The 20000-nt window shown below is 43.0% G+C and overlaps 1 protein-coding gene and 1 long non-coding RNA gene across 3 annotated transcripts in view; one reads left to right on the top strand and one right to left on the bottom strand.

The window, feature by feature from the left end:
- The window catches only part of LOC138976632 (uncharacterized), a 75418-nt gene that overhangs the window by 8940 nt on the left and 46478 nt on the right, over positions 1-20000 (top strand). The window lies entirely within an intron of this gene.
- On the bottom strand, positions 4667-7588 carry LOC138976630 (uncharacterized). Its single transcript, XR_011459099.1, has 3 exons — positions 6653-7588; positions 5686-5823; positions 4667-4896 (listed from the first exon to the last, which is right to left on the bottom strand). It is a non-coding gene; the product is annotated as an uncharacterized lncRNA (long non-coding RNA).

Here is a 20000-nt window from a genome sequence, read left to right as displayed (position 1 = left end):
ATTGCTAGATTCATCAACCCTTTCACAGTCTTTCAGCGCTGAGAATGTGTTCATTGGAGGTAGACAACTGTTGTGAACTGAAATATTTTGAAGGGTGCTGATCCTGGTACATTTATCCAACTTCATGGTGAGAAAGCAAATGGCGAAGCAGAAGTAGGTCATCGCATCGAATTTTTATTCTGGCTTCGTATGTGATTTTGTATAAACAAAGTCTGTGTGATTTATTTGGACTGAAAATAATGAAAGTATGCCCGATTCTGGACCACCTCCTAGGGTTTTTTTTGCCATTCTGATCGAGGACAGACGTGATAATTTCACTTGAAGATTTATCGCCCTTCCTTCATTCCGAAACGAAACGTGAATACATCTAAATCTTATCTGCGGCCTATGCCGTCTCGTTTCACGTTACCTTTCGCGGGGTGACTCATTCACCAAACGAAACGAGCTGCAAAACGAAACGTGCTGTCTTTTAAATCTCCCTACTATTGCTCCGTCCTCGGTCGATACAGATGAAACAAAAGACGAAATGCTCCCCTCGGACCGACAAAAAGCTGGTTTGACAAAAAGTCGCCAAACATCTTATCAGGAGGTCCAATGTGGACGGTTTGCCGTGTTCGATTGATGAGATCTCTATTTTGTTCGAAATAACATCGGATCTTACTATTCACTCCCAATATGATCGCTTGCCTTCACTGATCAGTGACATGTTTTAGCCTCAGTTTCAAGAGGCGCAACTCTTCCACTGTCAAGAATGAAACAGCTATTTCAAGCAATTGTCGATTGGTCCGACAAGATTGTCTCAGTTATTGACGCTCTCTCATCGTAATCGTGTTATACACAGATAGAACCATGTCAGTTTGGTAGAGTTTTTAAAGATTGTTTGGGGTTCAGAGAGATCATGTCAAATTTCGTGACTGCTTAGCGAACAGATGTTGGAAAAGTGATTCTTGAACGCAGTTCTCCGACTTTACGCCAAATAGTGACCGAAAAGCCGATACAGCAACCCCCCTCCGACTTTACGCCAAATAGTGACCGAAAAGCCGATACTGTCCCCCCCCCCCCCCCCCCCTCCACTTTTAAGATCCCCAAAATCTAAGAAAATGAGGTCTTAAAAGTGAGGGAGTCACAACTATTTAGAATAGAACAGTTTGTTTTGAATGTCAATCACTGGGAGCAGTCAGAAGAGTAAGAATTCTGTTTTGTTCTCACTATCATTTGCTTATGAAGATCATGATGTTGTTCCATTGCTTAGTCAGTCCTAGAAATAATGTCCTAGACTGTTATCAGTATTTTTGCCCTCTTTCATTACGATGCTATGGTATTTCTGTGGGTCTCCACATGTGTTTGTTTATAAGGCGGAAGTGACCTCCCCTTGTACACAATAGGCCCTCAGATGAAGCCTACGGACAGACTAGAATAGAACATGCACATAACACAGAAGGTCTGCACAGCACACTCACACACAGCAATACAGCACACCGTCTTGTACCTCCTTCTGCCCTGCCGAAGTCGGGGTATCCTTTTTAATCCACCGAACATTAATATCCACAGCCATGTGTGTCTCCTGCCTCCGAACACACACGCCACAGAGCTCGACTCGATGTGCGCAGTTTCGTATAAAAATTATTTTCCAAATTTCCCCACTGTGTTTTATAAAATAATCATATTATGAAAGCACATACATTCTTATCTTAGTTATTATGTATTCATTGTTAGCAAACATCGGCATTATTCATGTTTTACTTTAAACGCAATCATTGTTATTTATAGATCACAGGCACTTGATGTAAGTAGGTCACACACGTGTAAATGTTGTGCCCAGTCCTTGTTTTTGTTTCTGTTATTATTTTAGTTAGCAGGTCTAGTTGAGCACGTATTAAGTATCATGTACCCACTACTAGTCATTGTGCATTTTAGTTAATGGACTGATGATGTCATTTGTATGGAGTCGACGCACGTGCGAGGATATGTATGTGTGGGAGGGGGGGGGGGGGGGGCGGGAGATGGAAGCTTGCTGTATGTTATGTAATGTATATATTGTGTGTGATACGTGGAAATGTGATACTATTTATTTGCATGTATGATACAGGTACAAATGTGATAATTGTAGGCTTATACTAGTGATTACTGTGTGTGATACATGAAATGTGATATGAATGCTGTTTTTATATGTTATACTCTTATTTTCTCCCAAGCGCAAGACAAATTCTTCTATGAAAATTGAAGCCAATAAAATTTGAGTTGAGTTGAGTTGAGTTGAGAATGGAAGTGAATTTACAGACGTTATGAAAAGACCTATGGAAAACTAGGGTCTTAAAGTGTATCTAAACCCCATTTTTCAACCCAAAACCCTTATTACCAACGCAAACATACACCCAGATGCATTCCATTCCCACCCCTTCAAAGGCCCGAAGATGCGAGGAGCAGACGCAGCGAGTGGGAAAAGTCCGTAAATAAGCTCGCACCTGCCAGCCTTCAGCTGAAACAAGACGATGATGCTAAAAATAGAAACGTCGGCAGATGACGTAGAGATGGGAATGGGAGTGGGAGCGGAAGCAGCGCCCTCTCCATGGATCTAGATCTAACTTTCTGCAAACACGAGTCAGCATGAGTAGATCGTTTCTGCGTCGTTTACGGTTGCAATACTATCCATGCAAACATGCCGGGAATAAGTAAGCTTACTCACGGGTTCCCTCAAGTCTTTCACAGAAGGAAAGCTTGGATTGACTTTGTGGAAACGGTTTATTCACAACCAACGAGTGGACACCATTTTGCAGATGATGCATTTGCAGAACAGTTCACAGCTCCCTTGTTCGAATCCGAACTCGGTTATCGTCCGAGTCGGAGGTTGTTGGAGGATTCTGTCCCGTCAGGGATCCCACTAACGTTTATCAGTGTGAAGAAGAATTTGAATGCTGCATAAAAGACAGTTGAGACGGCTGACGAAGAAGTGTCGAACCGGAGAAAGACTCAAAGTCGACGGAAAAGAAAAGTGATGAAGGCAAGTGATCGTTATGTTTCTGTTGGCGGTGCATGATTAAATTTAACGGCAGACGTAGTGCGTTGCATCTCCATCGTTTATGTAAGGTATGTGTGTCCGTGTGAATATGTGTAGGAGGGAGACTGAGACTCTCAAAAATTCTGATTTCTGTCTCTGTCTTGCCAATAAAATAATAACGAAGAGATACACACAGAAAGACACACACAAACACACCCATAGACATGCATATATACACTTTCTTTGATCCAGAACCACAGAGACAGACACATACACCACACATACGCATATAGACATGCACATAAACTTTGATCCATATTGACACATAGACGGACGGACACACACACATTCACACGCAAACAGTCACATTCACACACACACACACACACAATCACACTCAAAACACATAAACACACATCATACCTCCAGCAGATTTTTTTTTACAATGTAGAAATATCTAGGTCATTGATTGTTAGATTCATTCCTGTAAAATCTCCTAAATCTAACAAACAAATACATGTACATGTAGTTGAAACAAATGTCTTGTGCAAGAGAGATCAAGGGAGATAATGTTGATGCAATTGTTAATGACATTGCATAGTGATATCCTTTAAAAAAAAAATTGAAAATAAGGAATTGAGATCTCTACACAATTTATCTTCCTTGTTTTATGTATGACATTGAGTTATAGTTAAAATTGTATTCTCGGAATTGTTCAAAAATAAATTTGAAGGGAGGCAACTAATAGATGAACAAACAATATTACAATTTACACATTCAGTTATGCTTTTTTTTGGATAAGAAGAATTATACAATAAATACACATGGAGGGGGGTGGGGGGGTGCAGAGTGATTTTGAATGAGGTATCTGTCTAATATTTAGTAAAGCGTGGAATTATGACTGAGAGTGAGAGTCATTAATTCAGTGCATTTAAATTTGTATCCTGTTTTCAGGCTGTTCCTTGCCACTCTGCATTACAATGAAAATGGGGACAGGGGTGATGCGCTTGATGAGGAAGGAAATCCGACGTTGTCCATCACATTCCCATAAGGAAAGAAAGGAGAGTACAGTGTGAGGAAGTGCAAAGGGCCACGAGCTTATGGTAAGTTACATGCAGGGTAATTACTGACTGCTGGTTTTTAGCAGACACACACACAAATGAAAATCCTCTTCTTTTCTTATACTCCAGAATTCTGGCAATTTACCCAAACACACACTCACACACACAACTGAAGAGGGAAAAGACAGAGAGAGAAATATTACATTTAATTTTGTTCAGTTGGGTATTCGCTGGAACTGCAGCATTCTTCCTAAAATGCATTTTTGCAAGCATAAAAGCTGTACTTGGTTCCGTGCTAATAATGCCTTTTCACGACTATCTCATCCTGAGCTATCCACTGTTACATTTACAGGTCACGTGTCAAGATTGCTTCAACGTCTGTTTGAGAAGCTGACAGAGGATCCAGGTGCCTTTGAAGCTTCCTTCCCAGAGGAATTTTGTGACAAACCTGACTTTTGGGCCGCTGCATATCACCCCCCCCCCCCCCCCCCCCCATACCGATAAGAAGCTGCAGCACCATACAGTACAAGATAACCAAACTGATCCCACTTTTCCCCGCTGATGTCGACACCAACGACAATACCGAACAAAATGCACTTGCAAGGAATTACAGATTTTACTCTTTTATTTCATAACTGATGCATTAGATTATAAATACATTTTCATGTTACCATTTTCATTCAAGCTCAGACCACTCAAAACCTCTGTAGTACATCAGACAGAAATGCATATCTGATGGCCCGTACTCCACATGAAGGTAAAGGTATCCTGATTTTCCTCCCTAGCACACCATGGCACCACCTCACAAGCTGTCAGAATCCTATGTAGCGGTACTTCCTGAAAAATAATCACAAAATCTGTGACATAAGTGTGTGTTGCATAGTCCGGCAGGGTGTTCCTACAAAAGGTGTGGAAAGTGGGGGGAAGAACACTTATTTTTCGTGAATTGATAGAATGGCTTGTTTCATGGCTGGCAGGCTGTGTGTGTGTGTGTGTGTGTGTGTGTGTGTGTGTGTGTGTGTGTGTGTGTGTGTGTGTGTGTGTGTGTGTGTGTGTGTGTGTGTGTGTGACAGTATGACAAGATCCATGTAAACCTTTCATTTTACTTACTTATTTATGTTTAAAATGTACTTTCCAAAATGTGTTTCTTTCCAGCATTATGTTGATCTTGTTTCACACAAAGTGTATAAACTATGAATCTATTATTCACTTCTGGACTTCAGTGTGGAGAGATCCGAGGATAACAAAATAATATTTACTGGTTTGTATATAATATATTATATGCATCATACCATGTCAAACACATCACAATATAGACGCGTGATCGACAAGAAGAGGAAATACTATGTGTGCACTTGTATGTCTTATCTTTTAATTTAATGGGTTTTTTTAATGGACCAACTTTCAACTTTGTGAGAAGAAAAAGTTTTTAAGACATGAAAAACAAGGATTGCTTTTAACCTGCAAATTAAAAAAAATCTTCTGTCACCTTCTTCTTCAGGTGTGTGAATGGATGGGTGTACGGGGTACATTTGTCATGTGGAACAGACTTAGAAGTATCTGCCAACACATCACGATGATGTGACAAGCACATGCTTGGTAAAGAAAGATAGGTGTGTCACTTACTCCTTAAGAGTAGCCTGTAAAAACCCATGCTCCTCCCGGTACTGGTAATATGCCGTCTCCAGCATATCCGTGTTTAGGCAGACGCTTTCAAATTATGGGAGCTGCGTGATGCATGTAATGCCAATTTTTTCGGGAGGTCTGCAAACATAACAGTATTGTTATAACTTATGGTTAACTATGAAATTAGTGTAAGAACTTCTGTCTTTCTTTATTTGGTGTTTAACGTCGTTTTCAACCATTCAAGGTTATATCGCAACGGGGAAAGGGGGGAGATGGGATAGGGGAAAGGGGGGAGATGGGATAGAGCCACTTGTTAATTGTTTCTTGTTCACAAAAGCACGAATCAAAAAATTGTTCCAGGGGCTTGCAACGTAGTACAATATATGACCTTACTGGGAGAATGCAAGTTTCCAGTACAAAGGACTTAACATTTCTTACGTACTGCTTGACTAAAATCTTTACAAACATTGACTATATTCTATACAAGAAACACTTAACAAGGGTAAAAGGAGAAACAGAATCCGCTAGTCGCCTCTTACGACATGCGGGGGGCAGAGAAATAAGGATGTGGAAAAGAAGACTTTTGGTAAGTTAAATAAAGGTGATGGATCCAGTCAGGTAGAAATAAGACAACAAGAAAGGAATCGGAAAACTGCAGGGAATAGTAGGGAGAGTTTTCTTGGAAGGAAATATAGGTGAAAGGACTGGTAAGGCAGAAATAAGACAAAAGAAGAGAAGTAAAGGGGTGGGGAAGCTTAGTGGAAACACTCCCGCCGCGTGAAGGCGACCCCATGGGAGCAGTGTAAGAACTAAACTTCTAACAGACATTATGAAGTTAAGGCTTTACAGACTATTTATAGTAATGAATAACCTCTGCATCTATGTTGCAAAATAGTCACACTTTTCCTTTGCTCTTTTCATTGAAAAAAAGTAATTTAACTAATGCCAAGTAAAAAGTAATACATACCTGCCTGGGACAGTTCAGCTTCTTCATAATTTTAGTAGACTCTGTGCAGCAGTTGCATTCCTCCACTTTCTCCATCTCCACACAGTTGGCATATTCAGACCTGAAAGTATCACAAACAATCTTCACTCGTTTCTATCCTTCCGCCGAGTGTTGCGAATGCACACATGTTGGAAGTATTCTTAGATTTCATCAGAAAGAAATAATAACATTAGTTCTAAAAATGTAACTTGCCAACTCAAAATGTAAACACTGGGGACTGCCAGATTCGCCTTCGTCAAAAGCTCGTGCGTGTCGATCTTCGTGAGTTTGCTTCTATAAAATGTTCATTCTGGAGGCCTAGTGAATTTCTTGCATATAACCAGGTCATGTCCAAAATAGACACTAGCTCTGGAGACAGACTGAAAAACCAAGGTAGCATAGCCTAGTGCACAAACACCCACACAAACGGTACTCATGTCACAGTTCAGATCTAGATCTAGACTCCAAGCTTGACACATCCTGTCAGAATGTCCTTTTCTCGGTTGCTTGTACCCAAAATAAAACGTGACTTCGTTACTCACCAGTCTGTGTTCCCAAGGCGATTAATCATGCTGCTGTTGTCAGAAAGATGATTTTCCTCCACGTTCCTTTCATTTTCTCGTGCCCGAGGTTCAAACATATATGGTACAACACGATTGTGGTTCACCACGTTTTGTGCGCCACGACTGACTGTCGTCCATTGTGCTCTCTTCCCATGTCTACGTCACAGGCACTTGGCTGGCGCGTCGGGAGTTCTCGGGTTTTCTCGGCAAAGTCCGGATGAGCAAATTTAGTACGCATGCCAGTTGGCGAACGGCTGAGCGCAGAGCGGTTAAAGTGCAGAAAAATGTCGTAACTGGAACCCCTCTACACACACTCAAACCTGTACTTGCAGGGTTTAGACACACTTTAAGTTAATGGGGGGAGGGGGGGAGTGGTGTCGTCTTCTTTCTTTTTCTTCTTCTGCGTTCGTGGGCTGAAACTCCCACGTACACTCGTGTTTTTTGCACGAGTGGAATTTTACGTGTATGACCGTTTTTTACCCCGCCATTTAGGCAGCCATACGCCGTTTTCGGAGGAAGCATGCTGGGTATTTTCGTGTTTCTATAACCCACCGAACTCTGACATGGATTACAGGATCTTTTTCGTGCGCACTTGGTCTTGTGCTTGCGTGTACACACGGGGGTGTTCGGACACCGAGGAGAGTCTGCACACAAAGTTGACTCTGAGAAATAAATCTCTCGCCGAACGTGGGGACGAACTCACGCTGACAGCGGCCAACTGGATACAAAGAGTCCAGCGCGCTACCGACTGAGCTACATCCCCGCCCTGACTGAGCTACATCCCCGCCCTGACTGAGCTACATCCCCGCCCTGACTGAGCTACATCCCCGCCCTGACTGAGCTACATCCCCACCCTGACTGAGCTACATCCCCGCCCCGTGTCGTCTAAAAACAGGAGGTGGTAAAAGGGGATTTTCACTGATATATATTCTATAGACTCCCTTCACATCCTGCGCATGATGAGGAAATGTAGGTCCATCATGCAGGATCCCACACACCCGGCTGGTCATCTCTTCCAGCCTCTGCTCTCGGGGCGCAGGCTCAGAACCCTCAGATGCCGTACGGCAAGACTCAGAAACAGTTTCTACCCCCAGGCTGTCCTGGCTTTTAATAACCGGTAAATGAACTCTACAGATTGTGACACGTTTTAGGATGCTCTAGGAGTATGCTTTTAGTAGCTGACATTACATACTGTGATATATAGAGTGGGTTTTAGTATGGTGACACCACTGTGACGCGATGAAGCCAGACTATGTTTTGGCAGCTGGTTATATTACCGGAATACACATCTAGTATGTTTTAGTAGTTTTAGTCGTTCTTTAACCACTGTGATGTGTTGGAAGAGTTTATTTTTATGTGCTGTTTTAGAGGTACATTTTATCAGTATGGAACATGTTCAGTTCTTACAGTAGTTGATAGTGGGGGGGGGGGGGGGGGGGGGATCCTATCTTATTCTGCGTACTTTTATTGTGGTTCCAATAGCTCTTAGAGTTTCATAGTTCTCACCATGTCTGTATAGTGTATGTATTAGTTACTGTGATACCAAATTGTCTTACCCATGTATGTTTGATGCTATGCGCCAGTGATGTATGAATGCTATTTATTTTTGTTTTTATCACACAGCAAGCTGCTTTCCTCGTGTATTTTTTATGTTCATTCATGTATTGTACACTTGGCAATAAATTATCTATCTATCTATCTATCTATCTATCTATCTTAAACATTAGGGTGGCACAAAGATCCAAACCAAACGTATTCCACCGCGGTGTGCCGTTGACTGTTTCTTAATGAAGGACGCAAACTGTCTTTTAACGCGAACAGATTCGGGTTTCTCTGTCAGATCTGAATCCGTCTCTGATGCAGTTCCGGCTGATTTAGTCCAATCAGAGGTAATGTTCCCAAGATGGAGAAACTGAAGGCGCTGGCTGCCGAGGCACGAAAGAGAGAGAAAGAGAGAGAGAGAGAGAGAGGATTAGATTAGGTTAGTTTGTTGCAAAGCTGTTTGGTTCAATCGAAGAAACAAAGAGAGGGAAGGAAGGGGTGGAGTTTTTTTTTTTTTTTTTTGGGGGGGGGGGGGGGGGGGGCAGAAAGCGATTCAAAGAAAGGGGTTACGAACTCGAGTAAGAAGTAATCAAAAGAGAAGAACAACTTGTGCTGGGAGAGTGCAAGGTAATTTCTTCTCCCAACAGAGAACCGCTATAAGGTCAAGACAAAAACAGGGCGAGCAATAAAAAGGCAATGCAAGTCGGCAGCAGTGGAGGAAATTAGTTCTGCAAATCAAGGCCTAAAAAAAGGCAGCCAACACACCACAGGAACACGCAAGACCCTCTCATGACAAGCCCCCATCGCACGGAATTCCGCGCACGGAAAGCAAACCCTTTTGACTGTGATCAATACGCGTGGTGCGCGGAATCGCAGAAAGGCGCGACAGTGGAATCAGGGTGAGAAAAAAGACAGTCCATAACTTTGTGTGACGCCCCTTGCGTGTGGGGGAAGATGGGGTCGGTGTTCGGTGGGAGTTGGGGGGAGGGGGGAGTTTTGGGGTGGGGTGGGGGTTGTAGAAGGTTCTCGGTTGGGAGGTGGGTGGTGGGTGAGGGTGAGGGTGTGGTGGATGTTTTCGGTTGTTTTGAGAAGAGTGTGGGGGGTTCGGGGTTGGGGGGAGTAATGATAGGGTGGTTATTATTACACCCCCGGTATAGGGGTGTGTATAGGATTCGCTCGATGTGTTTGTTTGTGTGTTTGTGTGCGCATATAGATCTCAAGAATGAACGGACCGATCGTCACCAAACTTGGTGAACAGGTTCTATACATATCTGAGACGGTCCTTACAAAAATTGGGACCAGTCAAACACACGGTTAGGGAGTTATTGGTGGATTAAGATTCTACAAGGACTTATAGAGGGACATATTAATGGTCAAAGGGAAATAACCTTCTCAGTTGGTGGCAGTGAGAATGGTAAGGACGGGGGTGTTTTTCCTACCTCGGAGGAATTTCTTGTTTGAATAGAGTTTGACGGGGAAGGGGTAGATTGGGCACATGTTCCCTGGTACTCTCATAAAAGGAAACGAAAGAATGGTCAAGAAGGACCTACAACAAAAACACGGAATGGAATTGGAACGGTGACAGTTTTCGCACTCTTCGCCACCATGGCAGATTGTGCAAGTGCAAAGTTGATTGAATTTTCAAAACGGGTGACAAACTTTGAGTATGGACAGAGACAATGTTCACATTTTTTGTAATGATATTTCTTTTATGGCAAGGGGAAGGGGAGGTTGGGAAGGGAGCTCGAATGTAAGGGGGGGGGGGAGGGGGGAAGGGGGAAGGGGGGGGAGGTTATAGTCGGGGGACCTAACACGAGTAAGCAGGGTGTCCTTTTGAGCTGTCACTTCTAGCTGTGAGAGTCGGTGACAAAATCTGTGCTGGAACCGGGGTGAGTGGTGAGGGAGGGAAGGGGGGAGGACGTCCCTTGACACGTTCAGTCTGGCCTTCCCTCAATGATTGACAGGAGTTTCTGTGTGGGGGACTGGGCTTGAAAGGCCGGGGAGTCTCGTCTCCCGGCTCTTGTCGCCTTCATTTCTCCCACACAATGACTGACAACATCTGGATGATTGTCGAAGGGGTTTGTTAGCCTCGGGGCATTCCTACACATTATTGGTCTGGCCCTGTCCTCTCCTATACATTGATAGATTGGAGGTGGTATATTGGGAAAAGAACAGGGTAGATTGCGGTGTGTGTGTGTGGGGGGGGGGGAGGGGATGGGGTGAGAGGGAGTCGCATCGTTTGGGCAGATTTGGCCCGTCTCCTTGGAAAGAAACGACAATATTTGTGAACATTGCGATTTATTGATATAGACAGATTGGTTCTTTAAAAAGAAATATTGGTATGTGTGCGGTGGAAGAGGGTGGGGTGTCGGAGATAGGACTTGATAAAAGGTGCTACTGACAATTTGTGTCTGGCCTGTCAGACCCCGGGACAGCATCTGTACGCATTAATATACTGACAGCAACAGACTGGTTCTTTCACGTGAAGTGATCACTGAGTATTTGAGGAAAAGGACATTTGAGATTGGGGGGCGGGAAGAGGTGTGCGTGAGGAGGAAGAGGGTGTGTGGTGAGGCGGGGGAAGGGGGGGGGGGGACAAGGAGAAGAGGAGTCCGTCGCAGAGAGTTCTTTGGGCAGTTTTTCTTGTGACCCTTCCCAGAAGCGCGTGACAAAATCAGTGCCCCGCACGTGATGTATTGAAGTAGACGGACTGCGTTTGCCGCGCTCACTTCGGAGGGCGCGAGTCCATTTGCTGTAAGGTGCTTTCCATGCATACTTAATCAGCCTTGATTACTGGTGCGCGAGCACCGGTTTGAATTTTGCATGTTAATGGGGCTTTCCACGCTGCCACTTGACAATTGGACACTTGAAAATAGAAAAAATATTGTTTGACATCGTGTTGCAATAAAGAGCGTTCAACTCTGTCCTTGTTCGCTGTTTCTGACATTTTGCGGATCAGTTGTTTCTGGTTCCAGGCAGATCCAAACAACAAGAAGATATTTGAGTTGTAGCTATAGGCGCGCGTACATACAGAGAATAGTTGAGTTCTTCTACATCTCCCTCCCCTACGACCAAAAATGGTTATGGAAATACCTTTACCTTTTACAGACAGACACACACAGAGTACAGACATACAGACAAACAGAGCTTCAACCTCTATCTATGACTCTGTCTCTGTCTTTCTCTGGCTGTCTGTCTCTCATGGACAGACAGACAGACAGACAGACAGACAGACAGACAGACAGAGCTTCTCCCTTTCTCAATGTCTTTGTCTCTTCTGTCTTTATCTGTCTATCTGTCTCTCTTTGTATCTCTGTCTCCGGCTGTCTCTCTTTGTATCTCTGTCTCCGGCTGTCTCTCTTTGTATCTCTGTCTCCGGCTGTCTCTCTTTGTATCTCTGTCTCCGGCTGTCTCTCTCTTACAGAGACTGAGACAGAATCAAACACACACACACACACACACACACACACACACAAACACGCATACATAATCACACACACACACACACACACACACAATCACACACACACACACACACACACACACACAATCACACACACACACACACACATACACGCAAAACCCACCAAGTGGGTTCATAGCCGATAGTGCACTTGGACTACAACGGCACTGCGCGCAGTGTCTTTGTAGTGCGCTTGCACTACAACCGCACTGGCTGCAGTATCCGCTCCGGCATGGACGAATTTGACACTAAAAAAGGCATAAAATTTGACCTATTTCGTAGCCTATAGGGCACGGAATTTTGACGGAAAGAGTGTCATCATCTTGAATATGGCATTCTTTCCGTAAAAAAAAAAAAAAAATATTTTTTGCTAAAACTTGTTTTCTGAGTCGTTTGGAACCTGGTTGTTACGAATCAAGAATAAAACAACTGGGTTCCAAAATGTGGAACCCACTTGTTTTTTTAGCCCCAGTTGGTACTGTGTGAACATATACATAAACCCGGTTGGTGGGTTTTGCATGCTCACACACACACACACACACACACACACACACACACACACACACACACACACAATCACACACACACAATCACACACACACACACACACACACACACACACACACACACACACACATTCACACACACACACACACACACACACACACACACACACACACACACACACACACACACAATCACTCACGCACAAACATACACACACACACACACACACACACAATCACACACACACACACACACACACACACACACACACACACACACACAATCACACACACACACACACACACACACACACACACAATCACACACACACACACACACACACACACACACACACACACACACACACACACACACACACACACACAATCACACACACACACACACACACACACACACACACACACACACACACACACAGGTGCGCGTTTTTGGCAGACAATTATACTTCTATTGTCAACAACCAGACCCAGACAGAAAAACACATCGACGTTCTTAGTTGATTCTGGCAATTCGCGATAATGTTTGACAGAAACATACACCAAAAACAATGGATCAAATGTCTCGCTTAAAAGTGGAAGTTCTGTCATTTGCTTTTTTGCTCTACACTAGTAGAAGCTGTAAAGCTTCTTGTGAATGTTCTAATAACACTGTATTGCTTCTGTGGAATTTCTCGAAGAAAAGCGAGAGCAACCTTTGAAAGATATTTGAATTTTCAAAGTAATGTATTCATCATGGCAACAGCTACTATTTCAGCTAGACAAATCAGGTTTTTAGTTTTAGAACTGGACTGATTCTCTGAAATAAGGGTTTTCTGTTATCATCTTTTTCCTAGGCAATGTAATGGTTTGATTTTGAGGTGTCCATTTTCTGCGAACAGTGTTGATTATGGCAATAGAATCTAAGCTTGGAAACTAGGAGGGCTTGTTTTAAGAAATGTACAGACTCCCTGACATTTCACTCTGAATTAAGGAAGTTCGATTTTTTTTCTAAACTGACAATGTAAGGGTTTAATCTGTTCGTCTATTTCTAAAAATAATTAAAAAAAGATCTAGTAGAGTGTTATGACTATAGAAACTACACCAGCAGGAAAACTCAGAAGTTTGTTTTTCTTCTTCATAAGAGTCTTGTGTTAATGTAACACGCACAAAGGTGATTACGTAGATCGTTGATTTTATGTTCATGATTTCACTGAGCTCGAATGTTTTAAAGTTGCACTACTTTGACTGCTCATTTGTTTGTTTGATTGTTTTACTGGCTGTTTCTTTTTAGAAGTGGTAACTACAGTACTGATAAAGTCGAGGATATTTATGTTATATGAAGTCTTATATCGCGCGCGTATCTCCAGACTCGGACTCAAGGCGCAGGGATCTATTTATGCCGTGTGAGATGGAATTTTTTACACAATACATCACGCATTCACATCGACCAGCAGATCGCAGCCATTTCGGCGCATATCCTACTTTTCACGGCCTATTATTCCAAGTCACACGGGTATTTTGGTGGGCATTTTTTTTTTATCTATGCCTATACAACTTTTGCCAGGAAAGACCCTTTTGTCAATCGTGGGATCTTTAACGTGCACACCCCAATGTATTTACAACCTCTCTCTCTCTCTCTCTTTCTCTCTCTCTCTCTCTCTCTCTCTCTCTCTCTCTCTCTCTCTCTCTCTCTCTCTCTCTCTCTCTCTCTCTCTCTCTCTCCGGTAACAAGAAGAAAAAAAACCCGAAGCAATGAACCATCCCGCTTAAATCACCAAACACGAACATTCCAAGTGGCAGGGGAAGCAGCAACGTGATATGTTTAACCCAGTCTCGCCGTCTACTGGTGCCAGACTAGACTGAGGTGCAAACCGTTTGAACTTGCAGGAAAAACATGGGAAAATGAAACGTGTTTCCATTTATACTGCAAATCCGGGCGGCGCAGGTCGCGATAATGCGTTTTATTCCCCCCTCTGCTTCTTTACCTCTGTAAACTTGTAGGGGTAGTTATTTTTCGATAATGACCCAGCAACCAAACAAATAACGACCCAGCAACAGCCTGAATCCTCGATAGTGCAATGGGTTGAGAAGTTGTTGTTTCGGTACTACTTTTTGCGACTGAAAAGTTCCGAACGCTCTAACGTACGAAGTATACATCTCTGGAGCAAACAATACAAACATACCGCATTTAAATTAACAACTACAGGCCTGAACACATGAATCTTCATATAAAATCCATGAGTTCGGTTGTTTTCTGAATCTAGATTTGCCGTGCTCAAACGTTCATCACAAGCAATTTCCCGCAAGGCAAGTAACTCATACTTTGTCTAGCGACAAGAGTAGTTCCCCTTCTTTTCACTCAGTTTCTTCAGAGACATACATATCTATGTCTCTGGTTTCTTCGACAACAGACTGCAATCCGACGGTCAGTTTTCAACAATATTTCATTTTATAAACAGATCACACGCAACCAAATGCACACATCTCATCAATTTAAACAACATAAAGCGGTTTCATACACTATTTTCCCCAGAAAACGGAACTTCATACAGTTTTTAACGTTGGAACACGGGTGCAAAAGTTCGTCTGCTAGTCCCATTTGACGAAATAACATTATTCTAAGCGATACCAAAACATATACAGAACACACAATATCTGCCTTTGCTGCCACAGCAGAATAACAGCATATCTGTGTACTTGATTTTTAGTCCAAAATAGGAAAACTGACAAGAAGTGTTAACAGAATGGAATGATTTGCACGGAACTATACAACCGCGCATTAATCGATCGCCTGCGCAGGTTGACTGGTTGAGTGAATAGGATTCGATCAAACTTTCGCAAAAAAACCTCCTCTTTTCTTTGAATAACTGAAGAAAGGAGGAATAAAGAGGTTACACACCTCGTCTCAGTGATTATAAAAAATAATGGTCTCAGTTCGCGGTCATGAAAAAGCTCGCTAAAGCTCGCATTTTTCATGATCCGCTAACTTCGACCATTATTTTTAATAATCACTGAGACTCGGCGTGTAACCTCTACTTATTCCCCCCTCTGCTTCTTTACCTCTGTAAACTTGTAGAGCTAGTTATTTTTCGATAATGACCCAGCAACCAAACAAATAACGAGCCAGCAACAGCCTGAATCCTCGATAGTGCAATGGGTTGAGAAGCTGTTCTGTTTTGGTACTACTTTTGCGACTGAAAAGTTCAAAACGCTCTATACGTACGAAATATACATCTCTGGAGCAAACAATACAAACATACCGCATTTAAATTAACAACTACAGGCCTGAACACATGAATCTCCATATAAAATCCATGAGTTCGGTTGTTTTCTGAATATAGATCTGCTGTGCACACACCGTTCATCACAAGCAAATTCCCAAAGGCAAGTAACTCATACTCTTGCCGACAAGAGTAGTTCCCCTTCTTTTAACGCAGTTTCTTCGACAACACTGACTGCAATCCGACGGTCAGTTTTCAACAATATTTCATTTTATAAACTGATCACACGCAACCAAATGCACACATCTCATCAATTTAAACAACATAAAGCGGTTTCATACACTATTTTCCCCAAAAAACTGAACTTCATACAGTAATTAACGTTGGAACACGGGTGCAAAAGTTCGTCTGCTAGTCCCATTTGACGAAAGAACATTATCTTCAGCGATACTAAAACATAAACAGAACACACAATATCTGCCTTTACCGCCACAGCAGAATAACAGCTTATCTGTGTACTTGATTTTAGTCTAAAACAGGGAAACTGACAAGAAGTGTTAACAGAATGGAATGATTTGCACGGAACTATACAACCGCGCATTAATCGATCGCCTGCGCAGGTTGACTGGTTGAGTGATTCGGATTCGATCAAACTTTCGCACAAAAACTCCTGTTTTCTTTGAATAACTGAAGAAAGGGGGAATAAAGAGGTTACACACCTCGTCTCAGTGATTATTAAAAATAATGGTCTCAGTTCGCGGTCATGAAAAAGCTCGCTGAAGCTCGCATTTTTCATGATCCGCTAACTTCGACCATTATTTTTAATAATCACTGAGACTCGGCATGTAACCTCTACATAGTCAGCAACATATTGGTCCAATAGTGAGGGGCGGGAAGGGGGGAATGAGGGGGGGGGGTATAGAAGGGGATCTTAAGGGGGGGGGGGGGGGGCGTAGGGAGGAGGGGGTAAGATACCAGTCGTGTCTTTTGCACCTGTACGTCTGAAACCGATTATCATCAAGAACGATAAACATGCATTCCGACATGCGGGTTGTAGTTGCTGCCCCTGTAATGGATGACAAGATCAAAAATAGTAGGCCGTATACTGAGCATCGCATATAGGCCTACCATCAGTCGTAGAACGGGGTTGAAAGCAGACGTACATGCAGAGAAACATTTGATTGAGAATGTCTGGTCGGACCCTGTCCCTCCCTTTGCCTGTGCATATGTGTGTGCGTGTGTGCGTGCGTGCGTGCGAGTGCGTGCGAGCCGGAGTGCGTCAGTGTGTGTGTGTGTGTGTGTGTGTGTATGACTGACTTGTGTGCGTGTGTGTGTGTGTGAGTGTGTGTGTGTGTCTGTCTGTCTATCTGCTTGTGTGTGTGTGTGTGTGTGTGCGTGTGTGTGTGTACGTGCGTGCCATATGCGTGCGTGTATGTGTGTGTGTGTGCGTCTGTCTGCACCACCCCCCCTTCTCTCTCTCTCTCTTTATCTCTCAGAGTTGTTTTCATTGTTGCATATTCGTGCTGTGACAAGGCCACATGTGAGCTGGCAAGATATCAAACAATTGTTTTCACAGGCTGTGAAAAAGATTTATCTGTTTGCGAGTGGCACACACATCCTGCCGGGTCGTTAACACCCAAGACGTGTTTGGAACCAGAACTGGAAACAGTCGGATGAACTTTCACAATATTACTCCTCCCGCCTCCCCATTACCCCCACCATCCCTCCCGCATTCGTCGTTTTACGTAATACGTGTTTTGTGCTTGCCTGGACTTTTCCTTTCCAGCGAATTTTTCTGTCACCGTGTTTGTCTGTTTGTATTTTTACTATCAACAAAAACAAACTACTTCTGGTACTGCAAATGTGCCGAAGTTTCCCCTCGGTAATCCGTTCATTATATTACCTCTCTTTCCACAGAACGTTTGCCATAACACGCCGAAATTTCCCGAGCACTGTTATTCCAGTTAATTCATGCCCCCCCCCCCCCCTCACCTCCTTACTCTTGTTTGTCTTCTCCCCTCTCTTCAATTCTTCCCAGAAGAAAAGACCCCTACCCCCCCCCCCCCCCCCTCCACAATCTCCCCCACCTCCTTACTCTCGATTTACTTCTCCCCTTTCTTCAATTCTTCCCAGAACTGAGAAAAGACCCATACCACCTCCTCCACACTCTCCCCCCCCCCCCCCCCGCCATCCTCAACACCACTCAAAAAATGTTGATTACAGAGATTGCTCAGGCCGACTGGGAAATAAGCCGCGGCAATTGAGGCCGGTGACACTAACACCAGGGGAGAACAAAAAATTAACGGTTCCATTCTAATTCTGCTGCTGGCGCGACGGCCTCCGTTTTTGTCGCGCAATTTTGTCCTGCTTCCCGCGAAAAGGCCAGCCGCTTCTCGCCTTCCCACAATGCCTCTTGATTGCGTTTCCATGGGAACCGGACAGGAAATTCTCCCCAGCTACAGCTCGGTATATATATATGGGAACCGAACCGAGCCCTTCAAAACTCCGCGATGGCGTTTGACTTCTTGGTTGAAATACTAGAGAATGAAAGGAGTCTTTGTGAAAGATTTCTGTTGAATTTTTTTTCTGTTCTGTTTTTTCCCCAAAGTGCCCTCAAACATTACTTTTTCGACAGATGAGCAAGTATTTAACACTTCACCTTTTGCGCTCAAGGCCTGCAATCCTATGTGCATTCGTATTTTATTTCTGTTTTCCACTTCTTTTTGCTAGAGTCTGCTTTTACGAATATATGGCCGTTCTTTCCTGCCATATTAAACACATTCATTCTTTTTTCAAGAGGGCGGGTGTGTGTGTGTGTGTGTGTGTGTGTGTGTGTGTGTGTGTGTGTGTGTGTGTGTGTGTGTGTGTGCAATACAAAAAAAAGAAAACAAGCAAGCAACCCCACCAAAACAAAAGTAACCTTCATATTTTTTTGTTCGGCATTTTGTGACTGAGAATTTGATCAGTTCGCTCTTAATCCTCGATAGTTTCGCATGGACAAGCTGTGAATAGTGTTGTCTGATGCAACTACCTTATTCCAGTCATGCTCTAGGCATATAAACACTTCGAAGACGATTCCAATGATTTATTTCGTTCTTCTTCCATGGCCGTGATACAAGGGAGAGCACCCCCGGTCCAAGGGCAGTAACTCCATTGATACACTACAATCCTGTGAATCCACTATCGCGTGTAAGCCTATTTACGTTTGTCTTCCCTATTTGTTACCATGGCATTCTGTCGTCAATGAGGACAAAGCAAGAATGTCAGTGCAGTCTTGGACAAGAAAATTTGCTGATTCAAATCAGCAGGTTCCCAGACGTTCCTTCATGTAATTTTTAAGTGAATGGTCAAAGTGGTTTCTTGCACACACTCAGTCATCTTACACAACAATGCAACACATGGATAGGATTAATGGAATAAGATGTATTTGTCAACAACGAATCATGGGATAGAAAACTACAAAATGTGAAAGAAAGTACATGGTGACAAGGCTACACACAATAGTGGAAAATTGTTTAGGGGGTATATAATGTTACAAATAGCACAACAGTATAAAAAGAGGTTCAAAATAACAGACAAACAGAAAAAAAGTGTTTTGCATGCAAATGTTGACTTTGACGGCCATATTTTGACAAAAACGTACACAAATTTTAAAAATAAATCCAAGCCATACCAGACTCTTTCAACTATTTCTGTTTGTTTCCCTGCTTTCTAGAATGCTTGGTGAATATGATGACGCATTGTCATTGTGAATTCGGCCTGTAGAATTTTTTTTCCCGCATCACATAATTTATATACATGACAAAATACGTTATGAACGAAAACTCAGAAATACCAAACGAAAAATCCCAAAATAAAAATATGAATAAAGGTAACCTAAAGCCAATGCGTCATCATTATCAACATGATCTCCTGCAAGTGTGTGCCAAATGTCAGCACTGTACTATGCACCATTCCTGAAATATTTGCCTTGAAAGAGTACCATTCTAGCGGAATTTTTACTTTCGAGAAAAACCAAGACAAACACGAAAAATA

Source organism: Littorina saxatilis, linkage group LG9 (assembly GCF_037325665.1).
Source record: "Littorina saxatilis isolate snail1 linkage group LG9, US_GU_Lsax_2.0, whole genome shotgun sequence".
NCBI classification, from domain to species: domain Eukaryota; kingdom Metazoa; phylum Mollusca; class Gastropoda; order Littorinimorpha; family Littorinidae; genus Littorina; species Littorina saxatilis.
This window is presented reverse-complemented; position numbering and strand designations above follow the sequence as displayed.